The sequence below is a fragment of the Bos grunniens genome, chromosome 26 (genome assembly GCF_055505025.1).
Source record: "Bos grunniens cultivar Pamir isolate PY7600 chromosome 26, Bosgru_T2T1.0, whole genome shotgun sequence".
Taxonomy (NCBI): domain Eukaryota; kingdom Metazoa; phylum Chordata; class Mammalia; order Artiodactyla; family Bovidae; genus Bos; species Bos grunniens.
In genome coordinates this window covers 5128431-5145226 of record NC_141190.1, presented here as the reverse complement: position 1 = coordinate 5145226, position 16796 = coordinate 5128431, and the positions used below count along the sequence as shown (strand labels likewise).

Genomic DNA, 16796 nt, shown 5'->3' with positions numbered 1-16796 from the left:
ATAAATAACACACAAGGGGATTCCCATAAGGATAACAGCTGATCTTTTAATAGAAACTCTTCAGTCCAGGAGGGAATGACAAGACATACTTAAAATGATGAAAGAAAATAACCTACAGTCCAGATTACTGTACCCAGCAAGATTCTCACTCAAATATGAAGGATAAATCAAAAGCTTTCAATTCAGTTCAGTCGCTCAGTCATGTCTGACTCTTTGCAAACCCATGAATCGCAGCACAGAGGCGTCCCTGTCCATCACCAACTCCCGAGTTCACTCAGACTCATGTCCATCGAGTCAGTGATGCCATCCAGCCATCACATCCTCTGTCGTCCGCTTCTCCTCCTGCCCCCAATCCCTACCAGTATCAGAGTCTTTTCCAATAGGTGAACTCTTCGCATCGGGTGGCCAAAGTATTGGAGTTTCAGCTTTAGCATCATTCCTTCCAAAGAAATCCCAGGGCTGATCTCCTTAACAATGGACTGGTTGGATCTCCTTGCAGTCCAAGGGACTCTCAAGAGTCTTCTCCAACACCACAGTTCAAAAGCATCAATTCTTCAGCACTCAGCCTTCTACACAGTCCAACTCTCACATCCATACATGACCACTGGAAAAACCATAGCCTTGACTAAACGTACATTTGTTGCCAAAGTAATGTCTCTGCTTTTCAATATGCTATCTAGGTTGGTCATAACTTTCCTTCCAAGGAGTAAGTGTCTTTTAATTTCATGGCTGCAGTCACCATCTGCAGTGATTTTTGACCCCCCAAAAAATGAACTCTGACAGTGTTTCCACTGTTTCCCCGTCTATTTCCCATGAAGTGATGGGACCAGATGCCATGATCTTCATTTTCTGAATATTGAGTCTTAAGCCAACTTTTTCACTCTCCTCTTTCACTTTGATCAAGAGGCTTTTTAGTTCCTCTTCACTTTCTGCCATAAGGGTGGTGTCATCTGCATATCTGAGGTTATTGATATTTCCCCCGGCAATCTTGATTCCAGCTTGTGCTTCTTCCAGTCCAGTGTTTCTCACGATGTACTCTGCATATAAGTTAAATAAGCAGGGTAACAATATACAACCCTCCCATTTCCTTTTCCTATTTGGAACCAGTCTGTTGTTCCATGTCCAGTTCTAACTGTTGCTTCCTGATCTGCATACAGGTTTCTCAAGAGGCAGGTCTGGTATTCCCATCTCTTTCAGAATTTTCCACAGTTTACTGTGATCCACACAGTCAAAGGCTTTGGCATAGTCAATAAAGCAGAAATAGATGTTTTTTTCTGGAACTCTCTTGGTTTTTCGATGATCCAGCAGATATTGGCAATTTGGTCTCTGGTTCCTCTGCCTTTTCTAAAACCAGCTTGAACATCTGGAAGTTCACTGTTCACCTATTGCTGAAGCCTGGCTTGGAGAATTGTGAGCATTACTTTACTGGCGTGTGAGATGAGTGCAATTGTGCAGTAGTTTGAGTATTCTTTGGCATTGCCTTTCTTTGGGATTGTAATGAACACTGAAACCATACTCACAGAAAACTAGTCAATCTAATTACACCAGGACCACAGCCTTTTCTAACTCAATGAAACTAAGCTATACCCGTGGGGCCACCCAAGACAGGCGGATCATGGTGGAGAGGTCTGACAGAATGTGATCCACTGGAGAAGGGAATGGCAAACCACTTCAGTATTCTTGCCTTGAGAACCCCATGAACAGTATGAAAAGGCAAAACGATAGGATACTAAAAGAGGAACTCCCCAGGTCAGTAGGTGCCCAATATGCAACTGGAGATCAGTGGAGAAATATGAAAGCAGTCCAGAAAGCATGAAGGGATGGAGCCAAAGCAAAAACAATACCCAGTTGTGGATGTGACTGGTGACAGAATCAAGGTCTGATGCTGTAAAGAGCAATATTGCATAGGAACCTGGAATGTCAGATCCATGAATCAAGGCAAATTAGAAGTGGTCAAACAAGACATGGCAAGAGTGAACGTCAACATTCTAGGAATCCACGAACTAAAATGGACTGGAATGGGTCAATTTAACTCAGATGACCATTATATCTACTACTGCAGGAAGGAATCCCTCAGAAGAAATGGAGTGGCCATCATGGTCAACAAAAGAGTTCGAAATGCAGTACTTGGATGCAATCTCAAAAACGACAGAATGATCTCTGTTTGTTTCCAAGGCAAACCATTCAATATCACAGTAATCCAAGTCTATGCCCCAACCAGTAATGCTGAAGAAGCTGAAGTTGAACCATTCTATGAAGACCTACAAGACCTTTTAGAACTAACACCCAAAGAAGATGTCCTTTTCATTACAGGGGACTGGAATGCAAAAGTAGGAAGTCAAGAAACACCTGGAGTAACAGGCAAATTTGGCCTTGGAATATGGAATGAAGCAGGGCAAAGACTAATAGAGTTTTGCCAAGAAAATGCACTGGTCATAGCAAACACCCTCTTCCAACAACACAAGAGAAGACTCTACACATGGACATCACCAGATGGTCAACACCAAAATCAGATTGATTATATTCTTTGCAGCCAAGGATGGAGAAGCTCTATACAGTCAACAAAAACAAGACCAGGAGCTGACTGTGGCTCAGATTATGAACTCCTTATTGCCAAATTCAGACTGAAATTGAAGAAAGTAGGGAAAACCACTAGACCATTCAGGTATGACCTAAATCAAATCCCTTATGATTATACAGTGGAAGTGAGAAAAAGATTTAAGGGCCTAGATCTGATAGACAGAGTGCCTGATGAACTATGGACTGAGGTTCATGACATTGTACAGGAGACAGGGATCAAGACCATCCCCATGGAAAAGAAATGCAAAAAAGCAAAATGGCTGTCTGAGAAGGCCTTACAAATAGCTGTGAAAAGAAGAGAAGCGAAAAGCAAAGGAGAAAAGGAAGGATATAAGCATCTGAATGCAGAGTTCCAAAGAATAGCAAGAAGAGATAAGAAAGCCTTCTTCAGTGATCAATGCAAAGAAATAGAGGAAAACAACAGAATAGTAAAGATGAGAGATCTCTTCAAGAAAATTAGAGATACCAAGGGAACATTTCATGCAAAGATGGGCTCGATAAATGACAGAAGTGGTATGGACCTAATAGAAGCAGAAGATATTAAGAAGAGGTGGCAAGAATACACAGAAGAGCTGTACAAAAAAGATCTTCATGACCCAGATAATCACGATGGTGTGATCACTCAAAAGCTTTACAGACAAGCAAAAGCTGAGAGAATTCAGCACCACCAAACTAGCTCTCCAAACAAATGCTAAAGGATCTTCTCTAGACAGGAAACACAGAAAGGGTGTATAAACTCGAACCTAAAACAATAATGTAAATTGCAACGGGATCATACTTATTAATAATTACCTTAAGTGAAAATGGGTTGAATGCCCCAACCAAAAGACAAAGACTGGCTGAATGGATACAAAAACAAGACCCTTATATATGTTGTCTACAAGAGACCCACCTTGAAACAAGGGACACATACAGACTGAAAGTGAAGGGCTGGAAAAAAAATATTCCACACAAAGAGAGACCAAAAGAAAGCAGGAGTAGCAATACTCATATTAGATAAAATAGACTTTAAAACAAAGGCTGTGAAAAGAGACAAAGATGGACACTACATAATGATCAAAGGATCAACTCAAGAAGAAGATATAACAATTATAAATATTTATGCACCCAACATAGGAGCACCACAATATGTAAGACAAATGCTAACAAGTATGAAAGGGGAAATTAACAATAACACAGTAATAGTGGAAAACTTTAATACCCCACTCACACCTATGGATAGATCAACTAAACAGAAAATTAGCAAGGAAACACAAACTTTAAATGATACAATAGACCAGTTAGACCTAATTGATATCTATAGGACATTTCACCACAAAACAGTGAATTTCACCATTTTCTCAAGCACACACAGAAACTTCTCCAGGGTAGACCACATTCTGGGCCATAAATCTAGCCTTGGTAAATTAAAAAAAAAAAAAAACATTGAAATCATTCCAAGCATCTTTTCTGACCACAGTGCAGTAAGATTAGATCTCAATTACAGGAGAAAAACTATTAAAAATTCCAACATATGGAGGCTGAACAACACGTTGCTGTATAACCAACAAATCACAGAAGAAATTAAAAAAGAAATCAAAATATGCATAGAAATGAGTGAAAATGAAAACACAACAAACCAAAACCTGTGGGACACTGTAAAAGCAGTCCTAAGGGGAAGGTTCATAGCAATACAGGCATATCTCAAAAACAAGAAAAAAGTCAAATAAATAACCTAACTCTACACCTAATGCAACTAGAAAAGGAAGAAATGAAGAACCCCAGGGTCAGTAGAAGAAAGAAATCTTAAAAATTAGTGCAGAAATAAATGCAAAAGAAACAAAAGAGACCATAGCAAAAATCAAGAAAGCCAAAAGCTGGTTCATTAAGAGGATAAATAAAACTGACAAACCATTAGCCAGACTCATCAAGAAACAAAGGGAGAAAAATCAATAAAATTAGAAATGAAAATGGAGAGATCACTACAGACAACATAGAAATACAAAGGATCATAAGAGACTACTATCAGCAATTATATGCCAAAAAAATGGACAACTTGGAAGATATGGACAAATTCTTAGAAAAGTACAACTTTCCAAAACTGAACCAGGAAGAAGTAGAAAATCTTCACAGACCCATCACAAGCACGGAAATTGAAACTGTAATCAGAAATCTTCCAGCAAACAAAAGCCCAGGTCCAGACGGCTTCACAGCTGAATTCTACTAAAAATTGAGTGAAGAGCTAACACCTACCCTACTCAAACTCTTCCAGAAAGTTGCAGAGGAAGGTAAACTTCCAAACTCATTCTATGAGGCCACGATCACCCTAACACCAAAATCTGACAAAGATGCCACAAAAAAAGAAAACTACAGGCCAATATCACTGATGAACATAGATGCAAAAATCCTTAACAAAATTCTAGCAATCAGAATCCAACAACACATTAAAAAGATCATACATCATGACCAAGTGGGCTTTATCCCAGGGATGCAAAGATTCTTCAATATCCACAAATCAATCAATGTAATACACCACAATAACAAATTGAAAAATAAAAGCCATATGATTATCTCAATAGATGCAGAGAAATCCTTTGACAAAATTCAACATCCATTTATGATAAAAACCCTCTAGAAAGCAGGAATAGAAGAAACATGCCTCAACATAACAAAAACTATATATGACAAACCCACAGCAAACACTATCCTCAAGGCTGAAAAATTGAAAGCATTTCCCCTAAAATCAGAAACAAGACAAGGGTGCCCACTCTCACCACTACTATTCAACATAGTTTGGGAAGTTTTGGCCACATCAATCAGAGCAGAAAAAGAAATAAAAGGAATCCAATTTGGAAAGGAAAAAGTAAAACTCTCACTGTTTGCAGATGACATGATCCTCTACATAGAAAACCCTAAAGACTCCACCAGAAAATTACTAGAGCTAATCAATGAATATAATAAAGTTGCAGGATATAAAATCAACACACAGAAATCCCTTGCATTCCTATACACTAATAATGAGAAAATATAGAAATTAAGGAAACAATTCCATTCACCATTGCAATGAAATGAATAAAATACTTAGGAATATATCTACATAAAGAAACAAAAGACCTATATATATATATATATATATATATATATATATATATATATAACTATAAAAAACTGATGAAGGAATCAAAGAGGACACTAATAGATGGAGAAATATACCGTGTTCATGGATCGGAAGAATCAATATAGTGAAAATAAGTAAACTACCCAAAGCAATCTATAGATTCAATACAATCCCTATCAAGCTACCAACGGTATTTTTCACAGAGCTAGAATAAATATTTCACCATCTGTATGGAAGTACAAAAAAACCTTGAATAGCCAAAGCAATCTTCACAAAGAAGAATGGAACTGGAGGAATCAACCTGCCTGATTTCAGGCTCTACTACAAAGCCACAGTCGTCAAGACAGTATAGTACTGGCACAAAGACAGAAATATAGATCAATGGAACCAAATAGAAAGCCCAGAGATAAACCTATGCACCTATCGACACCTTATCTTTGACAAAGGAGGCAAGAATATACAATGGAGAAAAGACAATCTCTTTAACAAGTGGTGCTGGGAAAACTGGTGGTTTTTTAACAAGTGGTTGCACTTGTAAAAGAATGAAACTAGAACACTTTCAAACACCATACACACACACAAAAAAAAACTCAAAATGGATTAAATTTCTAAACGTAAGACCAGAAATTATAAAACTCCTAGAGGAGAACATAGGCAAAATACTCTCTGACATAAATCACAGCAGGATCTTCTATGACCCACCTCCTAGAATATTGAAAATAAAAGCAAAAATAAATAAATGAGATCAAATTAAAATTAAAAGCTTCTTCACAACAAAGGAAATTATAAGCAAGGTGAACAGACAGCCTTCAGAATGGGAGAAAATAATAGCAAATGAAGCAACTGACAAACAACTAATCTCAAAAATATACAAGCAACTCCTGAAGCTCAATTCCAGAAAAATAAATGACCCAATCAAAAAATGAGCCAAAGAACTAAACAGACATTTCTCCAAAGAAGACATACAGATGGCTAACAAACACATGAAAACATGCTCAACATCACTCATTATCAGAGAAATGCAAACCAAAACCACAGTAAGGTACCATTTCACACCAGTCAGAATGGCTGCTATCCAAAAGTCTACATACAAGCAATAAATTCTGGTGAGGGTGTCAAGAAAAGGGAACCCTCTTACACTGTTGGTGGGAATGCAAACTAGTACAGCCACTATGGAGAACAGTGTGGAGATTCCTTAAAAAACTGGAAATAGAACTGCCATATGACCCAGCAATCCCACTACTGGGCATACACACTGAGGAAACCAGAATTGAAAGAGACACGTGTACCCCAATGTTCATCGCAGCACTGTTTATAATAGCCAGGACATGGAAGCAACCTAGATGTCCATCAGCAGATGAATGGATAATAAAGCTGTGGTACATATACACAATGTAGTATTACTCAACCATTAAAAAGAATACATTTGAATCAGTTCTAATGAGGTGGATGAAACTGGAGCCTATTATACAGAGTTAAGGAAGCCAGAAAGAAAAACACCAATACAGTATACTAACGTATACATATGGAATTTAGAAAGATGGTAACAATAACCTTGTATGTGAGACAGAAAAAGAGACACAGATGTATAGACCAGTCTTTTGGACTCTGTGGGACAGGGGGAGGGTGGGATGATTTGGGAGAATGGCATTGAAACAGGTATATTATCATATGTGAAATGAATCACCAGTCCAGGTTCGACAGGATACTCGGGGCTGGTGCACTGGGATGACCCAGAAGGATCGTATGGGGAAGGAGGTGCGAGGGGGGTTCAGGATGGGGAACACGTGTACACCGTGGAGGATTCATGTTGATAATGCAAAACCAATACAATATTGTAAAGTAATTAGTCTCCAATTAAAATAAATAAATTAATATTAAAAATAAATAAAATGTAAATTATGGGAGTGGGTCTAGTAAGATCTTTACAACCTCCAGACATTATTTTGATTCATTGTAATAACTAATTAAAAAGTTTATAACTCCCTTGCTAACACTAACGAGGGGGCACTCTTTCTGCCCCCTTCTGATATCCATGTCAGAAGCTTTCTCTATTTCTTTTATACTTTAATAAATATTACACAAAAGTTCTGAGTGATCAAGCCTCGTCTCTGGCCCTGGATTGAATTCTTTTCCTCCACAGGGCAAGAATTTCAGCATCTTTCATGGTTCAGCAACAACCTTTCATCTTTATTATAGAAAGGTTTTCATATGATCATAAAGTATTATACATAATAGATACTCCTTACAACATTGCATTAGTGAATAATTGGAAACACATATCCATCAATAGGAAACTAGTTCAACATTCTGCAATGATTTTATAAAGCTAGGTTTATACCTATGTACTTTTCAAAGTATCATCCTGAACACTCAAGAAAACTCACTTTTAGAAATCTGCATTTAAGCCAAGAAATGGAAATAACATCAATTATACTTCAGACTTTGGAGAGAAAATTGTGATAGCAACTGTTTTCTTATGTAGGTTAATCCTCAGGTCATCTTCTGCAAAAAATACTTCATGAGCAGAAATCGGGACTATTTGCAGAGAAACTAGAGAAGAAGCTCAAAGAAGATCACAATAAGTTACATGATAAGTCAGCCCAAATTCTAAAAGCTCAAGGTCACCAATTTCTAGCTTGAATGCCAAAATATGTTCAATTAAAAGTGACAAATTATGTTACCTAAGTAGGTTTCTTCAATGGACATTATGCTATAAATAATATCTTAGATGCCATATTGTGTAAAGGGACAAAACATTATTTATGGAATTAATTTAACTTGCCTTAACACCATGGTATGTTAGAGTAAAAAAAAAAAAAAATGTTGAGTAACTTACTACAGCAAGGACATAATCCTCATTTAAGCTGATCAGCTCTAATTCTGTCATTTGGCATTAGCACACACATTCTTTTTTTAATTCTTTTCCTTTATAGTTTAACAAGCATTTTTCATACTTATTTGCAGGAAGAGATCATTGTTAAAGTATGCAGTATAAAGTGGTACTTCTCCTTGGTGGTCCTGAAGGGCATTCACTGTTGGACCAAATCCACATTATTTTAGTCACTGAGGGCTTTTGGTGGAAAAGAAAAATTTTCCAATCTTATATTTCATTCTCTGAAAGGGATTCAGAAAATACAAGAACTATAATTTATCTTCAGAGTAATAATCAGACCACATATGCAAACACATAAGCAATGCCTTTCACTTGGCATTTTAAGAGCTAGGACTTGTTCTTACTGAAGATGTATAATTTAATTAATGTGAAATATTTTAAAATCTGACCTCTGTAGGTGGTTTTATTTATGTAGAGATTGTTTATCCACATGGGCTCATAGGTGTATTGATATCAATAACAAGATAAATAGCGATGCTTAAGAGAATACCTATTAGGAGCCGTAAGTACATTATTCTTTGGCATTAGAGGATTATTATGAAGTATCATGAAAAGGAAATAGCAACCCACTCCAGTTTTCTTGCTTGCCTTATCCTATGGAAGTAGGAGTCTGATGTCCATGAGACTGTATAGAGGTGGGCAGGACTTAGTGACAAAACAATACCAATGAAATAATGAAGATTATTCTTAAGCTTATAAGATATGTCAGGTCCTGTGCTAAACTCTATTCCTGTAACATTTTACATTTCACAAATAATCTGTATGCTGCTAAAGCACTTCAGTCGTGTCCGACTCTGTGCAACCCCATAGACGGCAGCCCACCAGGCTCCCCTATCCCTGGGATTCCACAGGCAATCCAGTGGGTTGCCATTTCCTTCTCCAATGCATGAAAGTGAAAAGTGAAAGTGAAGTCGTTCAGTCGTGTCCGACCCTCAACGACCCCATGGACTGCAGCCATCCAGGCTCCTCCATCCATGGGATTTTCCAGGCAAGAGTACTGGAGTGGGGTGCCACTACCTTCTCCAATAATCTGTATAGTAGATAGTAAAAACTTAAAGAACAAGTGGACTAAATAGGCAGGTAAAATATATATACCTAAAATATCATATAAAAATATAACCAAAAAGGAAATAAAAAATATACGATAAGTCTTTAGAAGTGTATGTAAATGAGACAAACACTAGGTTTAGTGAATAAAATAAATAGTTTCTTTTTTTTTCATATTTTTCCAAAATAGTAAATTATGGAGAAATATCGTAGTGCTAGTAATAAAAATAATAGAAATAATAACAACTATCTGTATTTAGTCTGAGACAGATACTATGCTAAGAAAATCTAAATTTATTAGAACTTTGTAAACACTACAAAGACTTACCAATGTCTTAGAAATTCAGAAGTGAGATACTTGTGAGCTTTGAGAATTTGGCTAAAGTCAGTCAGTTGAGTCGGGGAGCTAATTGGGATTGGACTAAATTCATGATGTAATACTTTAAGATTGATGGTTATTTGATGGATAAGCTAACTATTTATATTAGCAGACTGTTGTTTACAGAGAAATAATCTCTGAGAATATACTAAAGCAATTAGTAAAGCAAAAAGCACAGTAATAGCAAAGTGGATTAGGCTCTTATCTTTCTATGGAATAGTATTTTGATGAATCAAAACAAAGTTAATATAGATGATCTCTTGTTTTTTGGACTTTTATTGTCGTCCAGTCTAAGCTGAATGACAAATAGTTTATCATCTAAAAATCCATCAAGATCCACACTATTGTTTGAAGGATCATGATTGCATATCAGGTTTTGGACAGGGAATATTTCAACTGTGATATACATCTGATATTTCTGTTGTTTTGTTTGAAGATCATTTGCTGGATCATATATGGCTGAGGTTACACAGGGACATTAACACCATGATTCACACATGTGAATGCTGAATTATATTGAGTTCAGTTCAGTTCAGTCACTCAGTCGTGTCTGATTCTTCGTGACCCCATGAATCATAGCACACCAGGCCTCCATGTCCATCACCAGCTCCTGGAGTTTACTCAAGCTCATGTCCGAGTCGGTGATGCCATCCAGCCATCTCATCCTCTGTCGTCCCCTGCTCCTCTTGCCCTCAATCTCTCTGAGCATCAGGGTCTTTTCCAATGAGACAACTTTTTGCATGAGGTGTCCAAAGTATTGGAGTTTCAGCTTTAGCATCAGTCCTGCCAAAGAACACCCAAGACTGATCTCCTTTAGGATGGAGTGGTTGGATGTCCTTGCAGTCCAACGGACTCTCAAGAGTCTTCTCCAACACCACAGTTCAAAAGCATCAATTCTTCATTGCTCAGCTTTCTTCACAGTCCAACTCTCACATCCATACATTACCACTGGAAAAACCATAGCCTTGACTAGATGGAACTTTGTTGGCAGAGTAATGTCTCTGCTTTTGAATATGCTATCTAGGTTGTTCATAACTTTTCTTCCAAGGAGTAAGCATCTTTTAATTTCATGGCTGCAATCACCATCTGCAGTGATTTTGGAGCCCCAAAAATAACATCTGACACTGTTTCCACTGTTTCCCCTTCTATTTCCCATGAAGTGATGGGACCAGATGCCATGATCTTCGTTTTCTGAATATTGAGCTTTAAGCCAACTTTTTCCCTCTCCTCTTTCACTTTCATCAAGAGGCTTTTTAGTTCCTCTTCACTTTCTGCCATAAGAGTGGTGTCATCTGCATATCTGAGGTTATTGATATTTCTCCCAGCAATCTTGATTCCAGCTTGTGCTTCTTCCAGCCCAGTGTTTCTCATGATGTACTCTGCATATAAGTTAAATAAGCAGGGTGACAATATACAGTCTTGATGTACTCCTTTTCCTATTTGGAACCAGTCTGTTGTTCCATGTCCAGTTCTAACTGTTGCTTCCTGACCTGCATATAAGTTTCTCAAGAGGCAGGTCAGGTGGTCTGGTATTCCCATCTCTTTCAGAATTTTCCACAGTTTATTGTGATCCACACTGTCAAAGGCTTTGGCATAGTCAATAAAGCAGAAATAGATGTTTTTCTGGAACTCTCTTCCTTTTTCCATGATCCAGCAGATGTTGGCAATTTGATTTCTGGTTCCTCTGCATTTTCTAAAACCAGCTTGATCATCTGGAAGTTCACAGTTTATGTATTGCTGAAGCCTGGCTTGGAGAATTTTGAGCATTACTTTACTAGCATGTGAGATGAGTGCAATTGTGCAGTAGTTTGAGCATTCTTTAATAGATATCAACAGAAGGGTTATAAACAGAGTATTTTATACTTCTTAACCAAAAGTGTTCAACTTAAGAGATGTGGGGATACTAGCCAAATTATCTAATTGTATTGTTTCGCTTTTTTGTTGTACTTGATTTATAATATGTTTACATACACATATTCTTTTTTATATTCTTTTTCATTATGGTTTATCACACAATATTGAGTACGGTTCCCTGGGCTATACAGTAGGACCTTGTTGCTTATTTCACTTTTTATTCCTCATATTTTAGTAACATAAAAAATGACAGAAAGATATTTGGCATATGAGTACAATATTGTTCCCCGAAATGCCTCACATTTCATACCGACAGGCTGATGTTTCAAGAACTGCTCTGCTTTGAAGTGTCACCTGCCCAAAATTATGAAATTCTTACATTATGTGTTCTATGTCCTTAATAATATTTTCCAGTGCCTCTGAAAAAAATGTGAGCCATAGCATGGTTTAAAGACAGAAGGAAAATGTTCAGAATTACATATGAACTTTTTAATGATACCTTTATGATACTCATCTTAAGATATTTATTAAGTTGTTGTTTACTTTTAGTTTTTCTGTTAAAATCAACAGCCCGGCTTTTTCCATAGCATTTCAATATCATGAACTATTCCCAAAATAACACTGTATACTCTCTTAGCAGTTGCTAATTGATAAGCTCAGGTTAGTAGAATAAGTGCTGCACCCGAGGTGATTTTTTTGTTTGTTTATTTGTTTCTAATTATTTAATGCAAAGTTAGCTTTTAGACAGATGCAGACGACCATGGAATTCCCCTTCTTAAAAGTGAAGAGAGGAAGTATCAGGATGCTCAATATAAGTGATGACTAGAAAAATTCTTAAAAGTTCATAGATAGTAAACCTGCATGGTGAAAATTTACAGTTGCAGAAAAAAGAAAAGAAAAGAATTGCAGAGAAAGAGAAATCAGGTCAGTAGATGTCTCTGGTGGATGGTTGCCAGTACTGCTGCTGCTCTTAAGGTGAGTAGACTTTTGCCACTTAGTTTAGGGAAAGGCTATGGTAAATAATTGGTCTTTAAAGATCCTAATAAGATTAAATCAGAATAACAACGGCTTATCCAGAGAGCCCAAGTACAAACTGGTAAAAAAAAAAAAAAAAAAAGAAAGAAAGAAAAGAAAATCAAGGTAATTAGGAAGGCCAAAGAGCTAATTTTAAATTTGATTTACACGTGTGCACAGGCACAGATGCATAGATCATGTGAGAAATCTAGGAAAGAAAGTTATCAAAGACTAAGTTAAATTTTATAGGTGTGGCAATTCTAAAAATGTTGAGAATCTATTGCATGCAACCTATGAGATTAAAAAAAAAAAACTTAGAAAATATTTTCTTAACAGTCCTAGGGATAAATTATTTCTTACACATTCCATTTTCTTCTGAAAAACTGTACTTTGGAAACTTTATATGCTTTCTGGGCTATACAAAGTAGTTGGAATTGGCCTCAAAACTCATGTCATCCTTAGAACACAGCAAAAGTTTACCTGCATATTACATAAGAGTAGAATTACAGACAGAGTCAGAGTCCTTTAGATTTTGGCTGAGGACTTGTGAAAAATAGAAATGTGCCCCAGTATATCCCCAGACAAAAACTGTCTGCTGCTGCTGCTAAGTCACTTCAGTCGTGTCCGACTCTGTCTGACCCCATGGACTGCAGCCCACTAGGCTCCCCTGTCCCTGGGATTCTCCAGGCAAGAACAATGGAGTGGATTGCCATTGCCTTCTCCAGTGCTTGAAAGTGAAGTCAAAGTGAAGTCACTAAGTCGTGTCCGACTTTTAGCGACCCCATGGACTGCAGCCCACCAGGCTCCTCTGTCCATGGGATTTTCCAGGCAAGAGTACTGGAGTGGGGTGCCATTGCCTTCTCTGAAAAAAAAAAAAAAAAAAAACTGTCTAGGTATATTATTTATTTTCCCAGGAAAAGACAAATTACATAACCTCAGGAGGCATGGAAATCAAAATAAGAATAGGGATTTGTTGTCAACAGAGAAATAGGAACAAATATTTTATTCATAATCCCAGGGTCCTAAATGAATGGGTACCCCAGTCCATTAGGTTTCTTGAATGGGAAAAGAAAACTGCTACAAAGTATGCTTAATTCTTTCTCTATTAGATTTTTAATTGCTGCATTTTGTCTTCGTTTTGCTTTTCATTTTAGGGAGCAAATGTATGTGAATGGGTCATTTAGGATGTGATGGGTTCTTCCTCAATTATTCTCCCAACGTGAGTAGATGTTTCTTTGCCCACAAACAATTGAAACCTCCTGGAGAAATTCAGTTTGGGCTTGATTTAGATACAAGGCTACTGATAAGCCATTGTGAAATTAGGTATGTTCTATGACTAGGTGAATATCTGGGCTCTAAAGAGCAAAGTCCCCTGAAAAGCATTTAAATTGATAATTCCGTTTAAATAGTGCATCCCTACCTATTAAAAACTAGCTGCGCTGTCTAAGAGGAGGAAATGGTGTTAAAGGGATGAGGGTAAATGTTATAGGTTGACAAGGGGAAGTGGTTGTGGATATTTGGAGATGCCTTTCTATACAACTTACTGACTAAGGGAGAGAGTGTGAAACTGTAGCAGTTTGTAGATTCTATTTCTGAGCCTGAATTGGTCGACAATCTAAAGAAATTTGTCCTTTTGACTAAGAACAAGATGGGAAATTAGGCACATGGTTTCCCCTCACATCAGCATCAATTTCCTTGAAAACAACCTTTTTGTTCATTTTATTTTCATAGTACAAAATAACTTTTTTAACAATGTTCTTCCTGTGTACACGATTTACAAATATCTTTATTCAAGAGGCTTCCCCCTGTGGTGCTTGATGAATTGCGTGGAAATGTCTAGTTGTTTTATCTGTAAGAGTATTAATTTATTCTGAGTCAAATTCTGCTTTTGTTCCAATGCATTTTCAAAACATCATTGAGGAACTGGAGTTCTGTCACTGGGACCACTTCCCATTCCAGTTTTTCTTATTATATATCCTAACTTTGGCTTAGGTCTCTTTACAAAATTTAAGGAGAGAAATGAGTTCTCATCTCTTTCAAGAAACACTACTACTTTCTAGTGATATTAAAGAAAGCACCTATTCCTAAAATCTCAAATGGACTTGTCCTTTCTTTCTTAGGACTAAATTAGAATGCAATCTATTTTTCACAGGCAGTCTTAGAAAAGAAAACATTTTGGAGTTTTCCTCCATTTACACAAGTCCTGCATACTCCTAGTTCTTCTATAAAATTTAGGGTCTTTTATCACCTTGGGATTATCCTAACTCCATTTTTTTCATCCAATATTTTTAACATCTAATTTTCTTACTAACATAGTAAACATTTATGTAGAACTGGGAGTTGTAGAGTATATCTTATTAGAACTATTCTAAATTCCTTTGTAAATTTTTTATGAATCTTGTCTAGTCTTTTACAATGATTCTTAGTTAAGACTGACATAAAAGCTAAAAATAAATCATCATTGGTTTGCCCATTTCTGATTCAACTTTCAGACACAATTAATATTTATGAATTTCAGCCTGACTAGAATGTAAGGGAGTGGGTTAGAAAAGAGGGTAAAGGCAGAGGATGAGGAGGAACAGAAAATAGGAAAGATAGGTAGCTCAGAAGTTAAAGAATCTGCCTGCAATGCAGGAGACCTGGGTTTCATCCCTGGGTCAGGAATATCCCCTGGAGAAGGGAATGGCAACTCATTCCAGTATTCTTGCCTGGAAAATATCATGGGCAGAGGAGCTGGGTGGGCTACAGTCCATAGGATCACAAAGAGTTGGACACTACTGAGCGACTAGCACACACACAAAGACCATTGAGTTCAAGCTGTGATCAGAATTTTCACTCCTTTCTCTTCTAAGACAACTCTCAAATGAACAGTCTTATTATATCAGTTTGCAGAGTGACTTCTATAATTTCAAACTGTCCTTGGTGAAATTATGCCTTTTAAAATATAGTTTTGGGAGACTTCCCTGGAAGTCCATGCTTCCACTTCAGGGGGTGCATGTTTGATCATTGGTCAACAAACTAAGACCCTAAATGCTATGTGGTACAGTAAAAGAAAAGTCTTAGAGATTACATTTATTATATGAATAATACAAGAAGGGTCCAGCCTGAAGTAGGCAAAGTGTTTAGATTTAGAAAGAGACGAGGCCATGAAAAGTTAGCAGCCATTTGTTTAAAAGTCCATTTTGCACATTATTTCAAAGGTGCCCAAGTTAATGGGTGACTTTTTAGAAATCCCAGACCCAATGATTTGAATTCTTGATAAACAAACTTTTTACAAGAGATCTCACATAGAATAAGACTCTCATAGAGTGAATGAGATTCAGGAATGTTCACATAGGTTTTGAAAAGTGACCTCAGGCAAAGTGTGTCCAAAAGATATCAGTCTAAGAAAGAATCTTCTGAATTTCCCTGCTGTGGGGATAGCTCTAGGAATCAATTTATCAGGGTAAATGTCTAGCTGAAACTTCCTGTTTTAAAAGTGATGAAGACAGAAAACAATGAGTAGTGTTGGTAATAAGGCAGATTTCCATCAAGCATGAATGTTTTTAAACCTGATCAGATTAGATGAAATGTCCTAAAATAGATACTATTTTCTAACAGCCAAATAAACTTATCATTAAGAAACTTGATGAAAACAAATCAAAGTTCAGACTTAATATTAGCATTTATACTCCACTGCACAATTGAAGAGACTTCTCCAAAGATTCCCCAAAGGAGCCTGGTATTTCCAGGTCAGGGGCCACAAAAAAGAGGGGATCTCAACTGTATCACAGTCTCTCAGTCATGCATCCAGGTTATTGATTTCAAAACATCAGCAGATAATCTGTTTGTTGGTAAAGCCAAATATAAATTTATTATAATGTAGAGTAATTAGAGAGAACATCACCTTGAAGGAATCTTAGCAATGCCTCAGAAGGGTAACGCATAGT

General features: G+C 37.0%; 1 protein-coding gene across 1 annotated transcript in view; it reads right to left on the bottom strand.

Annotated features, from left to right (window-relative positions):
• LOC147343960 (protocadherin-15-like) overlaps positions 1-16796 on the bottom strand; it is a 1781617-nt gene that overhangs the window by 782536 nt on the left and 982285 nt on the right. The gene's annotated exons all lie outside the window — the stretch shown is intronic.